Source organism: Pinus tabuliformis, chromosome 9, assembly GCF_031772625.1.
Source record: "Pinus tabuliformis cultivar Carrire ecotype Pingquan chromosome 9, CPIR1, whole genome shotgun sequence".
NCBI classification, from domain to species: Eukaryota; Viridiplantae; Streptophyta; class Pinopsida; order Pinales; family Pinaceae; genus Pinus; species Pinus tabuliformis.
The window spans coordinates 1120161983-1120186654 of record NC_142307.1 but is presented as its reverse complement, the minus strand read 5'-3'; positions in this window follow the sequence as shown (position 1 = coordinate 1120186654).

Below are 24672 nucleotides of genomic sequence, written 5' to 3'. Positions count from 1 at the left end.
GCAAAATGTGGTGGCAGATGCACTCTCAAGAAAGGATGAGGATGTGGAAGCATCGTTGTGCGCCATTTCTATTATCCAACCAGATTGGATAAACGAAGCAAGGGAGGAATGTAAGAATGATGAAGAAGTGTGGGCACTTATTCGAAAGTTACAACAAGATTCCAGTACGTCTGATACATTTAGCTGGCAAAATGATTCGTTATGGTACAAAGATCGCTTATACCTCTGTAAGAATTCCCGGCTAAAACAAAAGATTCTTATGGAATTGCACACTTCTCCCTTAGGAGGGCACTCAGGATTTTTAAAAACTTACCACAGGGTTAAGAAGGAATTTTTTTGGGATGGCCTTAAATCAGATATTCAAAAGTTTGTGGCGGAATGTTTGGTTTGCCAACAAAATAAAGTTGAAACAATTAAGACACCGGGTCTATTACAACCTTTATCCATTCCAAGCCAACGTTGGGAGGAGGTTTCAATGGATTTTATCACAGGTTTACCCAAGTCTGAGGGAAAGAGTGTCATCATGGTGGTAGTTGACAGACTTACCAAGTATGCACACTTTTGTGCATTATCACATCCATTTAAAGCCAGTACAGTTTCTACTGCATTTATGGAAACAATTCAAAAGCTACATGGAAACCCAAAGATTATTGTAAGTGACAGAGATCCCATTTTCACGGGAAATTTTTGGACAGAATTATTTTCTTGTCTTGGTACTCAGTTAGCTCATAGCTCATCTTATCATCCTCAATCTGATGGGCAAACTGAGATAGTAAACAAATGTTTGGAAGGACATCTTTGTTGCTTTGTATCTGATAAACAGACACAATGGGTCAAATGGTTGCCTCTGCCTGAATGGTGGTATAACACTTCCTTCCATACAACAACAAAAATGACCCCATTTATGGCACTTTATGGGTATCAACCACCATCCATCACATCATATTTAAGATAAAATTCTAAGGTTCAGGCAGTGGAACATCACATCGAACATCAACAACAAGTCCTCCAACTCTTAAAGGATAACCTCTTGTTGGCACAGAATAGAATGAAACAACAGGCAGATCAGCATCGCAATGAAAGAAGTTTTGATGTAGGTGATTGGATATTCCTACGGTTACAACCATATAAGCAAATGTCCCTCAAGCAAGCTAAGAAGGATAATAAATTATCACCAAAGTATTATGGTCCATACAAGGTGTTGCAAAAGATTGGTACTATGGCATACAAATTGGAGCTTGCTGCAGCTTCTCGATTACACCCAGTTTTCCATGTTTCATGTTTAAAGAAGGTTATAGGTGACAATCTCCCAGTTCAAACAATATTGCCAGAACTTGACGAGGAAGGAAAAATTATATTGGAACTGGAAACAGTCACAGAAACAAGAACTCGACAGCTACGAAATCGATCAATTTCAGAGTATCTTATCAAGTGGAAGAACTTATCCGCTGAAGAGTCCACATGGGAGGATGAGAATTTTATGCAGAGGTATCCAGAACTACTCAAGCGTTGAGGACAACACTTTTTTTAAGGAGAGGGGCATGTTGGGTCCCTATATTACTAGTGATTACCCCATTAGTATTGTAGTTATACCCCTTATTAATATTGTTGTGCCCCTATTGCCCCCATATTGTTATTACTGTGCCCCATAGAACCCCTCTATTGTTATTTTTGTGGCTTTATATTATTATTGTTAGGTCGGCTGGATTATATTGTGACTCCTTAGACTCCTATATATAGAAAGGAGGTTTTGTCATTTGAATCATCCAAGAATTGTTCATTTATGTAATGTAAAGGAGGTTGCCCCCTCGAAGAGGCTGAATTCTAAGGTTTTGATCTATCTTTTCTATCTTTTCTTGAGCTGGTTTCATAACATCATCCAAAGATCGAAACAAGCAAGGGAGGAGAGCCCTTGGAAGGGCAAAAATGCACTATCAGGAGGCTAAAACACTTCAAAATCAGTCAAAAACCCTTATCGCAGGCTTAAAACCTAAGAGTGCACAGTTGTCGTTAGATCTGGCCGATCAACGGCCCAGATCTAAGCGAAAAATCACAAATCGGCGAGCAGAAGGGACAGTTTAACATCAGGCGCATGACACCACCGATCAGCGATCGCCAATGATCGGATCGGCGGGTCGCATCGACAAGAAGCATATATTATATATAAAGGCCTGGTAAGTGAACGATTAGTGATTGCGAATTATCGCATTGGAAATATACCATAGGCGAGGCCTGTGCACATACATATGGGCGGACCGATGGGTCAAACCCGATGGCATCATAGTTGGAAATTCATAAATTTTGAGATCCGCACCCAAGCATTTTCCATGTTTTTGGGTGTATTTTCGTTGTTTTAACGAAATACATAAGGAAGCAGGGTAGCGCCAATAGCAATGGAGCCCGGACCCAAAAGGGTTCGAGAATGAAATTTTATAATCTTTCAAAGCTACCAAAGGCTTGTTTTCAATATATTTTGTGTATTTTCGTTGTTTAAACAAAATACAAAGGATCCTTGGGGCATTGCATAGCAATAAGCCCAAACCCGAAAGGGTTCGAGAAGCAAAATATATATATATATATATATATCAAGTCTGCCAAGGCCAATTTTTCCTGTTTTTGCATTGTTTTTCAAGTATTTCCAAAGTACACAGAGAAGGCGGGAGTTCACTGTATTACATCATTTTTATGTATTAAACAAAAACTAGTCATTGTCCGCATTCTAGAGGGGTTTCATAGGCCCGAAGAGCCATTCCACCACACAGAAGAAGCCAGAAGGTGATCAGGGAGCACAGACAATGCAACACAGAAGCAGTCCTGGAGCACGTGCAGCTAGCCTGAAATAGAATTGGCCATGAGGCATCAACAACACAACAGCCACACCAACAAACATTATGGAGCATCTCTAGCATGAGAGAGCTCCCAGATAGTGTAGCATACTATCCAAAATATCTGAATGCGGTTATTCCCTTGTCAAAAGGAGAAAAACCTCCAATCCATGCTTGCCTTCAGGGAATCAAACAGTTAAACAAGACAGAGTGACCAATTATGATCTCTCAAGCCTCAGAAGGCTGAATATCATTGTAAAGGCTATAAATATCTGAAAACTAGATGTAACAAGGGTTAAACTTTTGGAGTTTATTATTCCTCTTTTCATTCAAGCTTCTCATCTTCATTCTAAGCAATATAAGCTTCTTTTGCCATTAGATTTTCAATGTCCATTCTCTTTATGTTGTTCTATGCTTGCACTTGAATAGTTTGTTTAGGTTTTCTATGTGTTTAAGGCTAGATAATTGTCATCTTATCTCTGCTTTGATATATTAGATTAGCAAGCTTCTTTGTTTCCTGTAGCTAGCCATTTATATGTGTTATTATATATGCATCTACCAATATAGTCAGTAAGTTCATTTGCTACATGTAGCTAACCATTCATATATGTTCTTTTATGCAATCTATTGGTACTATTAGTATTCTCCGTCTATCCATTAAATCTACAAACTATTGAGCATTTTTGGTCTAAAGACTTGTGTTGTTGAGGGTGTTCATGCATGTCTTGAGTGAGAATAGAGCTGAAATGGTTATCTGACTTGATCCAAACCATCATTTATTCCAATAGTTCAGAGAACAATATTGAAGATTATATGTTACTAGGCATCTCCAATCTACAACCTAGGAGAGTTTCCTGGAGTGATAACATAATTGGCGTCATTGCCGGGGAGAGGAAACTGAAGCTCAGCTTCCCTGGGAAATGACAAAGATCCAACTTTGATGATAGACAAAGTTTGGGCACATTTTTTGTTGTAATCATCTATCTAGTGACTCTACTGGAGGTCAAACCTCTTTGCGACTCCACTTCATAGTTCTAGCTCAGTTTGTGAGGCATACTCGAAGAAATCCTCAAAAGCTATGAGCTAACCCAGTACCTAACCCTGAAAAAATCATCAAAGAGAGAAAGGTATTGCAGAAAGGAGCATCAGGTTTAGGTAAACCTAAACAATCTCCCATATCTCTTCAATAAAGGCTTGTAATAGAACAAATACATGTTGACAGTATAGCATCTAATACTAGCAGTGAAGAAAAACTCTCAGAGATTCATAAAGCTCCTTATTCTTTAGGTTCTCCTTTTTCTTTAAGCCCAAAGGAAACTTCACCTCCTATCCATCATACTCCTTTAGTCCTGTCAGTCACTCCTCAACGTTCTATCATTCAGACTGCCAGTACTCTTTTAACCACCACATCTATGGCAGGTCCACAAGCACTTACCAGAATGGAAAGATCATAGCTGCTAGGTATGGGCCTCTAATACTACCCACTCCTTTGAATGCTATGCCTACTGGAGAATATCATAAGTATGTGCCTAAGTTCACTGGAACTGAAGGTGTTTCAGCTAAAGAACATCTTGAGTTATTCTATAACTATGTTGATAACCTGGACATTAGTGAAGATGATGTCTAGGTGAGAGTCTTTGTCCAAAGCCTAGATGGAGAGGCTAGAAAATGGTTCAGGGAACTGACCCTAGCATCTATAGAAGATATTGAGGCCTTAGATGATGCATTCCTAAAGCATTGGGGGGATAAGAAAGATCTCCTTTACTACCACACTGAGTTTGGGAACTTACAGAGGGAAAATGGTGAGCTGATGTCTGATTTTAATAAGAGATTTAACTGCATGTACAACAAGATACCAGCTGAAGTGAAAACCACCACTACCTCTGCCAGACTCATCTATGCCAATGCCTTTGATTCTGACTTCTATTTACTATTGAGGGATAGGTGATGTGCTTCTTTGACTGATATGCAAGATGTAGCCTTGGAAGTGGAATCAAACATCATGGCTACAGAAAAGCTAAAAAGCAATGCTGATAGAAGAAGACAGAGGGGCGAGCCTTCATAATCTTCAAACCCAAGATTGATAAAATGGCCAAGATGATAGAGTCATTAGCCTCTAAAGTTTCCAAATTAAAGGTCGAGCATCATTCTGGGAAAGGAAGGGTTCCTAATACCTTTGCTCCTCCAAATCCAAATCCATATAGAAGAGCAAATGAGTAGTTGCAGATTTTGCAAAGAAACAAAGATGCCAATGAAGACCAAAGGGTGAAGACCCCTTTTCAAAATGCAGTCATGGAAGAAGAGCAATTTGAAGAAGATGATGAGATCCATTGTATGGAAGACAAAGGCAGCGCCACTTTTTTAACCAAAGCTGCCTATGAGAAGTCATTATTCAATGGCCAAATCAGCCAAGAATGGGATGGTGAAGCTATTCTACAAACTGTATATCAGCACCAATATAATCTGAGGTCTATAATGAATAATGTCAAAGAAACTCATGTTCATAAAGTTGTTGTCCCCGCATAACATCAAGCTAATAAGCATAAGCAACCAGCAGTTGATCCTATCATCCTCAAAGCTCCAGCCATAGAGGTAAGAGGCCTTGAGAATTCCCCTTCTTCTTTCAGTTTTCAATCAGAAATCTAGAAGCCAAGAATACCTATGCCTCTGATTGAACCAGTGAAGAATGAGTCCTTCAATATAGCCTAAAACCATCCAAGCCTCAATTGAATATGTAAATCTAAAAAATGACCAACCAACTGTTATTCTCAGCCCAATGATTGTAAATTGTGAAGACAGATCCCCATCATTCGATTTTTCTTTGTCTATTCATGATGAAATCCTTCACAATTTCCCTCTAGACACTGGAGCCAGCCATAATTCAATGCCCAAAGCTGTCATGGATAAGCTTGGTCTTGACATTACCCAGCCTTATCAGTTGGCCTATATGCAGCTTAAAAAACCAGTTTGCCAGATCACAGAGGAAGAAGACCCACAGATTTTGGACATGTTCTTTGATGGGGCTTGCTCTGAGGAAGCTATAGGAACAAGTGAAGTCCTTATGTCCCCACACAAGAATACATTGATGCATCTTTCATATTAACTTTTCAGGTCACGAATGACACAAAAAAGTATGAAGCGGACCTTATTATTCAGCAGGTGTACAAAACCTCCCAATCAAAACATCCAAGGCTGAAAGCATATAGAGAGGAGGTGAAATATAGACCATCTCTACCTGATAATATCAAATGCTGGAAAGTTTTTGAAGTAGAATATCAAATCAATATAATTTTGCGAGTATTTGATGAATTGGTTGATATACACATTGACCAAGAGAAAGAAACCTTTCATAGAAAGGTAAAAAGGGTCAATTTTCAGTTTGGTGACTTTTTCTCAAAAGGAAGCATCAAAGGAAGGAGGAGATGTTTCTGATGGCCCATTCAATGGGTTGTTCTTCGAACTTTATTTCAGTTAAGGCTTTCAAGCCTTGGTATTGTAAATATGTTGTTTTCGAATTTTTATTTCATGCTAAATAGACTCCATGCCCAATGCAACACTAGGAGGAAGATTTGATCTTGTTTTTTATAGGAAATGAATTGTTCTGTAGTTCTTGAAAGCTCACATGGAGGCTTTCATCCCCAGAAAGATCCAGTGTTATCTTTGTTGGCGTTTGGCCCAAGAAAGGATCCAAAATACTTCCAAAGTCTCCAAAGTTTGCTTAAAATCATGCAAAGGGATCCATAAATTCTCTTTGAATCTTCAAAAGTGCTTAAGATCATCCCAAGATCGAAACAAGCAAGGGAGGAGAGCCCTTAGAAGGGAAAAAATGCACTATCGGGAGGCTAAAACGAAGCAGGGCAGCACCAATAGCGATGGAGCCCAAACCCAAAAGGGTTCTGGAATGAATTTTTATAATCTTTCAAATCCGCCAAAGGCCTATTTTCAATATTTTGTGTATTTTCGTTGTTTAAACAAAATGCAAAGGATCCTTGGGGCATTGCGATAGCGATAAGCCCAGACCCGAAAGGATTCGAGAAGCAATATATATATATATATATATATATATATATATATATATATATATATATATATATGTATGTATACATATATATATACATATATATGTATATATATATATATATATATATATATATATATATATATACATATATATATATATATATATATATATATATATACATATATATGTATATATATATGTATACATACATATATATATGTATATATATATATATATATAGATATATATATATATATATCTGTATGTATGTATGTATGAATGTATGTATGTATGTATGTACATACATACATACATACATACATACAGATATATATCTATATATATATATATATATATATATATATATATATATATATATATCAAGTCCGCCAAGGCCGATTTTTCCTGTTTTTTTAGTGTTTTTCATGTATTTCCAAAGTACACAGAGAAGGCGGGAGTTCACAGTATTACATCATTTTTATGTATTAAATAGAAACCAGTCATTTTTCTCATTCTAGAGGGGTTTCATAGGCCCGAAGAGCCATTCCACCAAACAACAGAAGCCGGAAGGTGATCAGGGAGCATAGACAACACAATACAAAAGCAGTCCTGGAGCATGCACAACTAGCCTGAAACAGAATCGGCCATGAGGCATCAACAACACAACAGCCACACCAACAAACATTATGGAGCATCTATAGCACGAGAGAGCTCCCAGACAATGCAACAGACTATCCAAAATATATGAATGTAGTTATTCCCCTGTCAGAAGGAGAAAAACCTCCAAGCCATGCTTTCAACATCTGCAGATCCTCCATCTACTAGCTGTTCATCTACCATCCAAGATGATGCGTATGTGAACCTTATTTCTCAGGTTGATGCACCAGGTAATACCGCCGCATCATGTAGTCAGTATTCCTCCCGTCTGCCCATCTCCCAGCTTGATAAGAACACCATGGAAACTATGCCTATCCCTGACTACCCCTGCACTTAAGCAAGGGGGCATTCCTTTAGAGGATTTTGAAGGTTGTTTCCTTCCTAATTCTCCCCATGCGCTCTACCTCAAAAAATTTCTCTCATAACACATGCCTTTGATTTGTGTATCTTTATTTCTTCCATGAAGTTGGGTAGATTACATCATCTCATCCGTTGTCTTTTGCACCTTTTAGATGGATTCATCATCCGCACCATATATCGGTCATGCCGACGGTGCGAGTCACTTCTCCCGAAATCTAGCCTCGGCATCCTGGGCCATTTTTACTTCCTTGCATATTTTAGTCCTTTCAAACGGCTTGTGCATTGGATCTGCCACCAATAACCAGGACGAATATGATGCAGTGATAGGTTTGTTAGTCGATGCCCTTGCTCATCACATCCTTCATCTTCATGTTCGTTTGGATTCCTTGCCACTTTTCATGTAATTGAATGGTGTGTATCATGTGCATAACCATGTCCTATTTAGGAAATATCTATGAGTTAAGTTGTTGGTACATGAATTTGAAACCATTATGTTCAGTCATGTTCCTCGAGCCCAAGATCACTATGTAGATACCATTGCAAATAATATTCTAGATTGGCATTTAGCACATGTATACCACAAAAGATAATCATAAACAAACAAATGGCGAACCAACATCGTCATATAAAATGCATAATCATATTATCTATCATATAAGTGGTTCGAGCCCATAATTCTAAATACATCCATTACATCCATAACATACTGGGGGGGCACATAGGCCCCTACATCTCCTCATCATTCTTTGGAGGATCTCATGCCAAGTTGGGCCAAGATACTTGAATCCCTTTTTTGAGCACTTGGAACACAATGGCACTCCACAAACTCCTCTTGCTAGGGGGAATCCTTCCCACCTTTGCATACCAGATCAGTCCCCTCCATCACATATGCTTGAGGGCAGTATCCCATGCTTGGGGGATTGATGGTTTCCCCTGGACATTGATTAACATAAGTCTCAGCCTAGATCCCACTGGATCTAGGTATGGTTGATTATCCTCCCATTCCTTGGATAGTTTGTCCTACCAGCATCGAATATCGTATAATTTTGATACCATATCTTCAAATATTCTACTCTATGTCCACATAGTCCCCATGTTTTACTTAGTGGGTGAGAATGATTCTAGACTTCCTCTAGTAGTTCATTCTCATTTTCCTCTTCCCTTAATTCTTCACCAAGAACCATCATTCCAAGAAGCATTGAGGCCATCTTTAGAAAAGTAAGGCCATTTTCCTTAAAGTTGCAAATCCTGATTCCGATGGTCAATTTGTCTGCTACAATCTCCACAAGATTTAGGGCTTTTTCCTCCTCTCCAAATTCACCATAGCTCACTTAGCAAATGAATCCAAATTTGAGGGAAAACCTCCTTTCATAGAAGAATCCACAATTTTTTCGTCGCCACTTGCGACTAAACCGTCACTCAGTTTGATGAATTACCAGCACCATTGGAAAGATCTCATCGAGTACTATAATGGGTCTTCCTCAATTTTTGATGATTTGATACTTCACGAGGAAGTCATTTTTCCAAGAAGGGTCACTTCGTTGCCTCTCAAAATTGAATTTCTTCATAATGCGACACTTTTACTTTGAGGTCTACCTCCTCTTAATACTTGGCATACCACGTGTCAATTTTCATTATGAGTAACCATCATTTACTCATGTTTTGATGGTCCCCATCACGCCTAGTCTGTGCGACAGCGTCATCGAGTCACCCTTGTTCAAAGCATCTGCAATGAGTCACCCTTTCATTCATGGAGTCTGTTTCACATCCCACTCTATCATGTCACAGTATTCCATCCATATTTGCATATTGTTCATCCTGTGTTTCTCATTTTGGCGTCCATTCATACTGTCCCCATCCCCTCCAGAGTTGAGTCAGTCGCTTCCAGGTCAACCATGCACTTTATGCTCTGACAAGGGAAGTGATATGTTTGTCCCTTAGTCCCACCTTTTCCCCATTATCCTTGGTGTAATTCCATCAGTCAAATTACTATTTTTCCTCGAGCTTTAGTTGAGGATCCTCATTGCCTCATCTATCATAGGCCCTATTCTGTCGACATCAGCTAATTTATTCCAGAAGAACAACCTAGAGGGTGGTGTATCTTGGTTCCAGCTTCCATTCTTATTCAGTGCCTTGGATCGAGTAGAGGGTCTCATACATTTGATGGTCCATACATTTGATGGTCTAGTGATGCAGAAGATTGTACCAGAGATTCTAGGGTGTGTGTGAGATGTTTTAGACCTCATGAGGGGGTGGCCCTTTAGGTATCCCCCCACATGCCCGAATGCATACCTACTATGCTATAACCTCAAATTTAGTTCCGCGACTTTGATGGGTTTGATTCCTACCGATCGCAGTGTTCATAGCATGCACGTCTCCTCCAAATGATCCATTCAGTTTTACAAAGCCCTTACTTATTCAGCAGGGTTTCTCCAATTGTTCTACCCTCCCTCCCACCCATTCTTTTAGGAAGGGGCTTTGTATCTCATGTACTCAAATATTATTATATTTAGTCCTGACTCGTGTTTTTTCCAGGTGCATTATGTATATGGGACACATTGTATTATTTTCTGGCTCCGTTATGCCAACATGTCATATACTGATGAATTTAGACTTCTGTGATCCATAATATTGTAAGATAATCTTCGGCAAAATCACATAACCAATCTTTTGTCGACGCGTTTCGAACCAACCAGTGTGGTTCATCGTCAGGACAAGTTGAAGAACCAATCCAGCTTAGCGTGATTAAATAGAGCGTGCAGAGACTCTAACAGTTAAAAAGCTAACGGCTAATTTGACCTAGGGACCTTGGTCAAACTACTAACGCGTCGACAAAAGATTGGTTATGTGATTTTGCCGAAGATTATCTTACAATGTCATATACTATTCATCATGTACTTCATTGCTCAGTTTTATATTTCTGGGCGAACCATTATTTTTGTACTAAGCTATCTTGGTGGGTATGGGTATGCCTCCCCCGCCTCATTGAGGTCCGATACCACAACATAAAAGGAGACTTGCATTAGTCTCGCCCCCTCTGTCACTATCCTCCTTCAAATCCAGCTTCATTGCTCTCTCTCTCTCTCTCTCTCTCTCTCTCTCTCTTTGACTCCTCTGTGTTGTCTAGTGATTGTGTATTTACAACGTACTTCGGTCATACGTTTTGCTCCTAACACTCATACGTTGGGGGGAAATCTGTTATCACCAAAAAATTGATCATATAGCCTAATTTAATAGATGGATCAAAGTACACCATATAAGACCAATTTTACCATAGTAAAATTGCTTTCACTGTGAGAAATTACTTAAAAAACCACCTTTGTTAAGTAATTTATAGTTAAACCCATGAAGAATAATTAAATAAATCACTATTTATTTGATTTTCTTCTAGGAATAATTAATTTAACCATTTTTTATTATTATTCCTTATCATATTTGACCCAATCATGAAGAATAAACAGATAAATCATTAATTATCTTATTTTTCTCCAAGAATAATTAATTAATCACTAAATAATTATTATTCTTTGTCAAATTTGACTAAATCCCTTAGGAATGATTAAATAAACCCTTTTTTTTATTATTCTTTGACATGACAAATAAATCATTTATCTATTTATTATTTCTAAATAAAAGTTTAAATATTGTTTCCCTCCCAAATAAATATAATAAAACATTCCAAGTGGTTATTTCAAGAATGGGATCAATAATATTTTATTATTGCTCATTATTCGACGATAACTCAATATTTTCTTATAAATAGAAGGGATTTCCATTCATTATTCACTTTTGATTATTTTCATTATTGCACTCACTATTGTAACTCTGATTATTTTCATTATCGCACACCATATTTTTGCTAGGTTTACACATTATAGAGGAGAGAAACTCTACATAAGCTAAATACGTTGAGGATAGCCAAGAACCCATCCCATAGAGGGGGGCTGGTAACATTTATTTGTTCCCTTCACAGGTGTTATAATAAAACTATTCTTTACATATCTCGTTTCCATTGGATGATTGGAGTTATTACTCTTTCTTTTTGTTGTTTAACTATGATTGTGGCATAGATCCGGACTTTGGAAAGTTTTGTTTCTATCATTTGTTGTAGATCTACAATGTTTAGCAGCCATTTATATTGTTGAGATTGTTTGTCATCCACAATATTAAGTGAGTTCTTTTTGGACATCTTTGAGAATAAAACACTACAACACTAGCTCCAAGGTTGGCCTATGCATCAACCTCTATATGTTGCATTTATAAAACCTAGAATATGCCCATTTTTTGAAACCTCAAGTCCATGTAATGATACTCTAAATAAGTTGATAGAATCTATTGTTTTAGAGAGGGGTTTGATGTATTAATGACCTTAAGACTATATATGAAAAATCGATTGTTATCACTTCGCAAGCTCCTTTCTGCTTTAGAATAACTAACCCTTGGTAAATTATTATTGCTCACACCGTATAATCTACTACCTTTCCTAGTCCCAATGTATATTTTATTTCCTTTTTCCCTACAAGTTCATAGATGACACCCTCCCCTAACAACACCCCTCCCCAACAACCTTGACCCAACCCCGTCTACACCTAATAACCTTAGATTACCTTTTTATGTACCACCAAAGAATAACAATGTTGTTTCCTCTCTTATCTCCAATATTGGAATTCATGGTTCACAATCTATGCTACCATTTAAAGGATTGAGTAAATTTCTTGATATGGATCTTGGAATGAATTGATTATTAATAAATAAGATATTTGATCCAAGTCTCCTCCTTGAATTCATAATTATCTAATGAGAGTTTCCCTATTCTGTTGGATTTTATTTTCTTAGTTTCTAGGGGGCATGGATCTTGCCATGTCAAGAACAACTACCTTCAATCTTGAGGCAGTGAGATTGTTTATCCTTAAAGGTTATTTTCCATACAAAGGGGGTGAATTTACATTTAAAAATAAATTCTTGGTTATCTCTTTTACTACAAGGTAGAGAAGGCACTTCAAAGGAACTTAGGTCTTTGTGTTTTCAATTTCTCCATCGTTAGAGGTTTACCTTACATAATAAATCAATAGAAAATCCTAAATTTTGGAAGGCAATCTCCACTCCAAATTTGTTTCTATATTTTTCATTATGGGAGGAGATATAGAATATACAATCTAAGGGAATAACCTTGTTTTACAATGTATGGTCCTCCATTTATATCCCATTCTTGAGAGTACTTAACTTATTTTCCCACTAGCATAACAACTTTATGAAGATCTAAGTAAATCAATATCAATTGGTCTTTCATATGCTCATGGGGATGAAGAGATTTCATCAATTCCACATGTGCCCAACATATTCTTGAACCTACTAAATATTTCCACTAAGTCCTCTCCTAACAAGAGTCTATCATTTACAAATTTTGAATGATTTATCACCTTGCATTTAGCAATTTTTCTACCCTTTAAATTTCCAATATATCTCTCATGCTCAAGTTTCCTTCTCAACGTCTCCACTATGAAAATATATAACATAGAGGAAAGGGAACATATTTGTCATGAGCTTCATGTGCCTTGAAAGAACAAGGTTGACATATCTTTCACCAAGGGGGCTATTCACGGTTCTCTAATGCAACCTTTAATCCATCAACTGAACTTAGGGATAAAGCCAAATTTCCTAATCTATAAATTGTCATGGACATTCCGTTGGAAATTTCATCACGACACATTTGATAAATTTATACTAAAAGTTTGAAATCTATACTATGAGGGTTATTTTTCTTAGACTTATGGATTTATTAAGTTACTACTTTTATGCTTGTAATATAGAAAATGCATAAAATAGAGAATAGACAAAAAAATAACTACTCGCAACAATAATAACACAAGAAATGACCTAGGAAACCCTTTTGGGAGAAAACCCAAGTAGCAAGTGAGGCTACTTCACTCTCTCTTTCTCTAAATGAAAACTGATGCAAGTACAAAGAAGTGAGACTCATGGCTTGAGGGCTACTACAGTGCACAAACCCTCTCTATTTTCTCTCTCCCTATCCACTCTTGGCTACTTTACTCATGTATAGAACAAAACACACTCAAATAGAATGGAATACCCTTTCCTCCTAGTGGCCCAATTATAATACAACCATATAAACTGCTAATGGTTAGGTTTGATTCCTTCAACTCTTAAGTAGAGTTACAATATGGACTCTTCTAGAGTATACTTCATCACGATCACATGTATATCCCCTTTCCCATGAATAATGGAGGCTGACATGGCATCCTCTCGAGTCATGGTGGTCAAACCAAGAAGGTCAAACTTCGAGTGGTATGTTTTTCATATGAACTTTGATTGAGGAAATTCTTGAAGCATTGGAAATTTATTTGTGTGTAGAATAGCACTAGGGGGTGTGGTGCTGAAGAAACAAAAATTTATCCAAAAAAACATTGTTTGCTGCCTCAAACTTCTTGCAGAAGGTTTTAGACCCCAGTTCACCAAACTGAGACCCACTGGTAAAAATGGTCTTATGAGTTGATTCCTCCACTATTTACTCTATAACAACATCAATATTGATGAAAAATAATATAATTATCAATTCCATATCGTTTCCACAAATATTTGAAGAGGAATGTGTGTTTGACATTATCAAAGGCATCATCCATATTCATTTTTAAAACTACTTCTTTGTTGTTGTTGTTAGATCTGCTAAAGTGATTGGCCCCCTATTGGCCTGGTAATAAGTCCCTTCCATTTTACTTAAAATGAATAGGACCCCATTAAAATTTTGGAAAAATTCCCTTCAATCTCACTTGATTTCATTTTACTAGAATGGTTGGTAGTTTCTCCTATATCCATTGTCTGGTTTTGAAATTTCATATAGTTAATCCTTCATGGTTTAGCATGATGTTTTGATTATATAATATAGTGAAATTCCTCTCATGATTTATGCGACTATTGTGTCATGAAAAAGAAAATGTTTTAATCGTGCATTTTTCCATATGAGCGTCTTTCTTTTTTATCATTCAATTTCTCATTATATTTACTTTAAATCATTGTATACCTCTAACTAATTTAAAAAGGTAAATTATCATTATGATATAGCACCTGTGTCAAAATTTGATAGAATCTTGTTAATGGTTCTAGGGAATGCAAATATTACAACTAATAAAATATAATGAAAATCATTTTAAAAAGTACATCCTATAGAGAGGATCGTATTCCTTTACAACACCATGTCTTAGTACATCTTTACAACATTTGTTTCAATCCTTAAAGTCGTCACTTTACCGAACCTACAGTAGTGATCTTTACTCCTTATATCACATTGCTTAAAACTTGGTGTCCATTGTGAACATTATTTTTACCAAATAGGTATATATGTATGGTATATAAATGAATTAATACTTTGGTCCACGAGATTTATTTTTAATTAATTTTGTTGAAATCGAGTCTTTACTTTTAGGTTTGCCATGAAATTATTTAAGCTAGTCATGATAATCGTGGAGAGATGGCATAAAATCCTCCAATAATTAAACCTAACCATAGAAAAGTCAAAAGTTATGAAAACACAGAAGAAGAGACATGAGTTTGTAGAATAGAGATCTTGTTGGATCAGACAGGATTGGATTGTAAAGAAATAGTGGAGGAATTTAATCATATTAGATATAATAAAATCTTGGATGAAAGATGAAAGGTATCATAACTGCACAAAAATGGATTATCAAAATGACATCAAATTATTTTCAAAAGTCATGCAATGAATCTACATGGTGCCTAAGGGAAATATGCAACCAGTGGGTTGTAGTACAATGAGGATAACACGGAAACAACATACTCACCATAAATGTATATGTTTATTTCAAATATATACGAATGAAAGAAAGATTGTGTGATGGAAAATTCGAGATCGTTCGGATCTCTTCCAAATAAAATATAAAGTTTTTTGTAACCACAACAAATTAGGGATTCAAAGGTTTTTTTGGAACCAGCTATATCATTGCAATGAATGCTCAACACCCCTGGAGCTGCCAAATAACATGCACGTCAACCATTCATTTTAGAATAAAATTATATGTTGTTTCATTACATTCCAAAAGGGCACATAAATTAATGAGCAACAAATACTACAATCCATGCAAAACTTATCCAATTCATAGAAAATTCCGCACACACGATCTTGCACAATTTAATGTGAGGAAATCGCATGCAACCAAGCCGAGACTGTGGCTCTTCTGGATCCACAGTCTCAATCAAAACCTCTGAGACGCGAATATAGTCAATTAACATTAATTTTTATTGGCTTTGTAACTGACAATTTATTGAGTAGAAATTCAATGATAATATCACCTCAAAAAATAGGGATCTGGGGTGGGGGTTAATGTTGAATCAATACAAATATATCATCCACATCGGCCACCATTAACTCCTCATGTCAACACGCACCCGTCGCTTATGACAAGTCATACATATTTTCCTATGGCATAGATTAAACCTCATCCATCTCAGCATACACTCCATGCTAGCATTAGTATCCTCAAAACACATATAAATTTTGGCTACCAAACTCGACTTCCAGCCTCCCGCAACCTTACTCTTGCCACCTATATATGTCTGCAATCCCTCTAGAAACCATGAATTTTTAATCAAGCTAATTTGGGCTAGAAATTATGGAATCTCATTATAAAGTCATTGCAATCTCCATGGTTTAGAACAATTAAATCTTTTCTATTTTGCACAATGATTATGATGGTAACACTATTTCCAATAGTGACTTATGTTTTTGGTTTCAAGTCGAATCAAAATGAGATAATAATCCTAAGCATCGAAGTGTTGGATCTAAAATAAAACTTAAAAAAAAATGTTTTGCATGAATAATCAAATTGAAAGAAGGAAAATGAAGAACTCGCTTGAAACTCAAGTGGAAGAACAGAAGAACAAAACCTAAATTCTATTTGGGACTCGTGAAACAATTTTTTAGGGAGATTTGAATGGGATCTTTCGAGGGAGTCTATTAAACAGACTGCTAGGAGGGGACTAGGAATCTTTTTGTATTATCAAAGGGGGAGCTTATTACATTGTTGGAAGGGAAGGTCTCCATCAAGCAGAAGAGGATTATCATCCTTTTTGCACATTGTTACTTAGTAAACTATGTTCTTCAAAGGGAATAGTGATGGAGGTGTTTCCCATAGTTTGTAGATGGAGATCTTAGTGAAGTGATGATATTTTTGGTACTGATTTCGTAAGTTTGTTTTCAGAACTCTGTGTGAATGTTTTTTATGATTTTCTTATTCTTTTCTTATCATTTTCTTTAGTGAATTGAAGTAATATTATGATTAGTGTTTTTAGTATTTGTTTTTCATTCTTATAATTCTATTCTTTTAAAATGTCTTTTAAAAGATAATGATTGTTGCATATATGATCTATTAACTATAATTAATCCAGTTGTGCATATTAAAAGTATTTTTGTAATGTTTCATGATTGTATTTTGTTGTTTTACATTAACTTTTAAACCATGTAGCCATCAAATAATAGAATTTATTCTATGATTTTGGTTATTACAAGCTTCATTCATACATGCAACCTGAATTGATTTTAAAATTATAATTTATTCAGCGGGATAGGTTTTTATTAAGATGTGTTATAATCTAGTTTTTTAATGTGTGTTTTTGCAGCAAGACTTACAGAAGCCTCTATATCTTAAAATTTTATTTACTAGTTCAAATTTGCATCTTTTTTAGATCAACATTGCATTTATATTTTAGAACGACTTGAACTCAAAATAAGTCTCCTATTGGGGAGAGAATCATTTTTGTGGATAACATAGCCATAAAACCCATTAAGAACATCCATACCAAATGAATTGCGTTAGATTTGAAGAACCTCAAACCAAGTTGTTTCTCTTGTGTTGAAGGCTAATTAATTTGGCCCTCAATAAATGGCAGTATATTGAGGTTTGTTGTAAATTAAATTATTAAATGGTTATGGTTTAGCCAGTAGCCTATAATACTTTTAGATCTATTAATTCTTCTTTTGTGTCATAAAAAAAACACACTAGAAGGCAAGTTGGATGATAAGATAACCTACTTGGAGTCAAGTTATTTATTGTTACTTCAAAACAATAGCTCCTACCCAAATCACCCTATGTGAATATGCTTTCAATTTTCCACTACCCAACATTCACAATGAGACAGTTTCTCTCTTGGCAAAACTCCAATTTGATGGTGAAGGGAATATATTTGCAAAGGTTCATTTTAATAAGTTTTGGTGTAAATGCATCAAGTATGATACTACGAATTAAAATATTTTATGCAGGTTGTTCACTTTCACTTTCAGAGGTCAAATCCAATATTGGTTTGAATATTTTCTTACCAACTCTATTTTCACTTGGCTTCAATTTGCGGGTGAATTGTTAGATGCCTTTGATATTTATGATTATGATAAATTATTTGAAGAATTGAAGGCTTCATTAATCAAGGATTTGTCTTTAGAAATATTTTCAACAAAGGTCAGTCATGTTCTTTGTAAGTTTCATCTTATCAATTTATCTTTTGTATCATATCTTATTTCAAATTCTTTTGCCCCTTTCATTCAGCACGATTTAATTACATCTGATAAATTAGATAAATATCATAAAATCAATTTTCAAGATGAATTGTCTTTACAAAATGAGATGGATACTTTGTTTATGAAAAAATTTGATTCTAAAATTTCCAGCTAACAAACAAAAGGAGTAGTACCAATTGAGAATAATTTTACTGACTAGGAAACTAGTATTTCTTCCAAACAATTTCATTTTCAATATTGTACTATTGTAGCTATGTTATGCTCTTGACCTACAAGAAGATGCCAGAATACCAAATTTGTGAAGAAATACAACCCAGAACACATAACAAATGAGAAATAACAACATGTATTTTATTATTCAGAAAGGAAAGCAATGTTCACTTGCCTCTTCGAGGGGGAAACCTCCAGTAGAGCAAGGCTCGATTAAAAAATAAGACACACAATGCTCCTCAATGGGGAGTCTATATCATTTATATAGGATTCATACATGCAATACCATCGGTCAGTACCATGGTTCTTATTAATACCATCTATCTAATACCATGGCCCATTTGCAACTAACTGTGGTCCCTTCTTTAAATGTGGATCAACCACTTACAATTATTAATATGGGCTTTATTGAATCTTTAACTAACTATAACTATGACTCAACCCTATTACATAAAGAAGGGGGTTAGTGTTGGACCCTAACATGCCCTCACCCATAAAAAACAGCCTTGTCCTAAAGGCTGAAGCTGCGGAAACTGTTGAAGAATAGTGGTTGGTTCCCAGGTCGCATCTTCTGGAGAGGTGTCTTTCCACTTGACGAGGACTTCCTTGATTATGTGGTCGCACAGGTGTCATTCTCACGTGTCAATAACATGTTCAGGTTGGAGCCAGATTGAACCTTCTTCATCCAATTCCAGTAAACTGATTTGAATTTGTTAGGGTCCCACCCTAACCCCCTTATTTATGTCATGGGATCACGTCATAGTCTAGAGTCAATAAAGCCCATATTAATATTTGTAAGTGGTTAACCCGCAATTAATGACGGGACCACAGTTAGTTTCAAATGGGCAGTAGTATTAGATAGATGGTATTAATAAAACCCACGGTATTGGCCCGTGGTATTGCATGTAGGAGTCATATATAAAGGATAGAGACTCCCTACGAGGAGTATCGTGTCTTTTTTTTGTAATCGAGCTCTGCTCTATTGGAGGTTGCCCCCTCGAAGAGACCTGTGAACATTTCTCTCTGAATAATAAAATCATTGCTATTCTGTGTTCTGGGTATCTTTTCTGCGCATATTCTGTGTTCTGGGTATCTTTTCTTCGCATATTCTGTGTTTGGGTATTACTTTGCAGGTTAAGAGCATAACAAGTGGTATCAGAGCACTTTCCAGGGCTCGGTGGGATCTCCAATTTTTAGCAAAAAATAATTTTTTTGGCTAGAGACGTGTTCCGGCGTCTTTAAACCACGGGATCTGTCGTTAAGCGCATAAACCTGCGGATTTGGGGAGGCATGCACGCAGGAAATACAAGTGGTGGTCACGTCTGTTGGACTCCCTTGTAACCCCTGTGGGTACCCCTTCGAGTAGTAGCGCATTAGACAGAACCGCGCACGGACTGTCTTCCACGTACCCTCTGGGTATATAGGAAGCCCCCTAGGCTCCCTTGAAACCTCGCCATAGATAAACCTTTGGCCATCTTGTGGCTACAGTACACCGAGAACAGCACTCGGAGAGATTACTCGTCCGTACGATAGGGTAGTCGGGTTGTACGGCTAAGGGTACGGTCGATCCTCCTTAGTTAGCGCCCTGAAACATTGGGCCGAGTACTACTGTCAGACCCTTATGTATATTGCGATCTGTAGCACCTGACACTCCTCAAGACCATAGTTCCCTTTCTATCGGGGGATCACACATCATCTATTCCAGATCAGCGGGTGCAAAGAAGTGCAGCAACAGCAGACATCAGTCCGGCAGCTCCATCAGATCAGCAGCAGCAGTTGTTCCACCATTCAGATCTCTCAGATCCACCAGATTGGAGTAGTTGTGAAGGGTTCCTGTACCTGGATATACTTTTCGCAGGACTTTTGGCAGCATTGACATTTTGAGGATTTGGCGACTGCAGTATTGATCAGGAAGGAGTAAAACTCCGTTAGGAGTTTTCCAAAAAAAAAAAGTCTGAGATCTTCCGGGGCGCTTATTGGTGATCTAGCCCATCAGAATCAAGACGACGAGCTGAGCAAGGTGGTACCATTCAATTTCTTAGTAAAAAAATTTTTAGGCGGTCCCAATTTTTCATCAGGTTGGTGTACGGTAGAAACTCGCGCTCAAGCAATGGCCAATGAAAGGATAGACAAAATTGAAGACCATGTGAACTCCATCCAAACTGCGGTGAACGAAATCCAACATGAGATTAAAGGAATAAGTATCCAGATACAGAATGCACTCTCGAAGGGCAAGGAGCCAGCCCACGAGGAGGCGTATAATGGCCATGAATACCATGAGGGTGAGTCTAGCCACTCTCCTCACGTCTGGCACACCCATCCACCACCCAGTCAGCGACCTCCCAAGTTGGATATGCATAAATTTGACGGTTCTCACACGTCCGCATGGCTAGCACAAATGGAGCAGTATTTCAAATTGAATCATATCATAGATGAGGGGACTAAGCTTATGGTGGGCACCATGTACTTGGACAATGAACGATGGAAATGGGGGGAATGGCATCAGCGTTGCAATGGACATTTTCAGAATTGGGCCCAATTTGCCAAAGCTCTTCGAAATCGCTTTGAACAGGAAGACTCTTTTTTGGGGCGTCTCACTAAGCTCCGACAGATGGGTACAGTGGAGGAATATATTACTGCTTTTGAAGCCTTAGCCTTCCGCACTAAGGGTCTCACAGATGAGTTCTACATGGAATGCTTTATCAGTGGTCTTAAAGAAGCCATCAAAGCTCAGGTTCTACTCCACCACCCTCCCACGTGGACAGAGGCTTGCCAGGTAGCTCGTAAGGTGGAACGTGCATTAACAGCCCAATCCAGCCGCCCCAACTTCCCCGCTAAAGGTCGTCCCCCACAGGCTCCCAACACGACTCAGACACTTAAGATTCAAAAGGTGTCACCTGCGGAAATGGCCGAAAGAAGGAAGCAAGGACTATGTTACTACTGTGATGAAAAATATTCCCCGGGTCATAAATGCAAGGAGCCCAAGTTTTTTCAAATAGATGCCACTGACTACAGCTCCACCGAGGAAGATCCACCACTTGAGGAACCAGAGGCGATCGAAGAAGATAACCAAAAGGAGATTGTATCTGATGAACCAATTATTTCGCTAAATGCATTGGCAGGAATTTCTTCCCCTCAAACTCTCAAAATCAGGGGTTTTCTTAAACATCGCCCAGTAGTAGTCTTGATTGATAGTGGAAGTACCCATAATTTCATCCATCAAAAGATCGCTGAAGCAGCACATTGTTTTGTCCGGGCAATTTCTAACTTCCAAGTCCAAATTGCAGATGGGGGCACAATGAAATGTGAAGGTCGCTGTGAAAATGTCAAACTTCAAATGGGGGATTATCAGTTGAAAACCCACATGTTTGCAATACACATGGGGGGTTGCGACATTGTCCTAGGCGCGGAATGGCTCCGCACTCTTGGGCCAATCACAATGGATTTCCAGGAGTTATATATGAGTTTTAAGCAGAAAAACTCCACACATACCCTCCGTGGACTACAGGCGGGAGCCCCCTCTATCATCAGCTCGCATAGGATGGAAAAATTGTTAAAAAAGGGCCATCATGGAGTGGTAGCTCAATTTAATGCCATCCAGGTAGTCGAAACCATGTCTCTGCCAATTCATCCTGAGATGCAACAGATTTTAAATAAACATCGGACGGTCTTTGACAAGCCTCATGAGCTTCCACCCTCGCGAGGGGAACATGATCATAGCATCACATTGGTTCCAGGGGCCCAACCCCCAAATGTGCGGCCATACAGATATTCGTTCACCCAAAAGAATGAAATAGAAAAAATCATCAAGGAATTGTTGGAAGCAGGTGTCATTCGTCCCAGCATTAGTCCTTATTCATCCCCAGTGGTCATGGTCCTCAAGAAAGATGGGGAGTGGCGGATGTGTCCCGACTTCAGGGCCCTCAATAAGTTGACAGTCAAAGATAAATTTCCCATCCCGGTGGTTGACGATTTGCTGGACGAACTCAATGGGGCTCAATTCTTCACTAAGTTGGATCTTCGCTCAGGCTACCACCAAATTCGCATGAAGGAAGTCGACATTCCCAAGACGGCTTTCAGAACTCATGAAGGCCATTATGAGTTCCTAGTCATGCCATTTGGTCTCTGTAATGCCCCCTCTACTTTTCAGAGCCTTATGAATCACCTCCTCAAACCATATCTCAGAAAATTTGTCCTTGTCTTCTTCGATGACATCCTCATCTATAGTGGCACTTGGGCGGCACATCTTCAGCATGTAGATCTACTCTTGCAACTGCTCCGCAAGCATAAATTATTTGTCAAGATGTCTAAGTGTTCGTTTGGCATGGAAGAAGTTGAGTATTTGGGCCACATTGTGAGGCGTGAAGGTGTCAAGGTGGACCCCAAAAAGATCCAGGCAATGCAAGAATGGCCTCAACCTAAGACCTTGAAAAGCTTGAGAGGATTTTTGGGTCTCACAGGCTATTATCGTAAATTTGTCCGCAACTATGGCCTCATAGCGAAGCCCCTCACTCAACTCCTAAAGAAAAATTCCTTCTTCTGGAACGAGGAAGCACAACAGGCATTTACCGCTCTCAAAAACGCCATGTGTTCCACTCCCGTCTTAGCACTACCTGACTTCACCAAATCCTTTGTCATTGAATGTGATGCTTCGGGTACAGGTATTGGAGCGGTCTTAATGCAGGAAGGGCGACCATTGGCCTTCACCAGCCAACAACTCAGTGGGAGGAATCTGGGCCAATCTACCTACGAGAAGGAAATGATGGCCATCTTACATGCAGTCGAGACCTGGCGACCTTACTTGTTGGGGCGACGTTTCCAAATCCGCACAGATCATCACAGTCTTAAATATTTTTTGGAGCAACGCCTATCTTCCCCACAACAAAATAAATGGTTAGCCAAAATGCTGGGATATGATTATGAGATCATTTACAAGAAAGGGAAAGACAACAGTGTAGCAGATGCATTGTCGCGCCAATTTGAGGAGGAAAGTACTCTGCTTGCAATTTCCCTCCCCATTCCAGACTGGATTGAAGAGGCTCGCAGGGAATGGTTTTCACACCCCGGGCTCTCCCAACTCATTTCTCAATTGCAGGTAGATCCTAATTCCAGCAAGGGCTACTCGTGGTAGAATGATATTCTTCGCTACAAGGACAGAGTCGTAATATCACCAACATCCACCCTCAAAAGTCGCATTTTGGCAGAATTGCACTCATCTCCCATTGCAGGACATTCGGGCTTTCAGAAGACGTATGCTCGCACCAGAAGATCATTTTTTTGGACCGGCATGAAACAGGACATCCTTACTTTCGTAGCAGAATGTGACGTCTATCAATGCCACAAAGGGGAAACTCTCAACACACCAGACACATTACAACCATTGCCCATTCTGGCATCAATTTGGACGGAGGTTTCCATGGATTTCATTACAGGTCTTCCAAAGTCTGGGAACAAGTCAGTCATCATGGTGGTTGTGGACCGACTGTCAAAGTATGCTCATTTCTGCGCCCTACCCCAACCGTTTACACCAACTTTGGTTGCTCAAACTTTCATGGATCAGATCTTCAAATTGCATGGCATGCCCACTTCTATTGTGTCCGACCGCGACCTGATCTTCACCAGTAATTTTTGGCAGGACCTCTTCAGAACACAAGGCACTCAACTCAAACTCAGTACTTCATATCATCCGCAAACAGATGGTCAAACTAAAGCCGTCAACAAATGTCTAGAAACCTACCTTAGGTGTTTCACTTCAGAAAAGGAACACCTTTGGGTACAGTGGTTACCTCTGGCTGAATGGTGGTATAACACCAACTATCATGCCACCACCAAAATGACTCCCTATGAAGCAGTCTATGGTCAACTTCCGCCTTCCCCTACTTCTTATCTCACGGGGTGCTCCAAAGTACAAGCCGTGGATCAACTCCTACAACACCGCGCAACCATGCTCGCCCATCTGCGCGAGAATCTTCATCAAGCTCAGAACCGCATGAAGCAACAGGCCGACCAACAACGCTTAGAGCGCCAATTTCAAGAAGGGGATCAGGTCTTTTTGA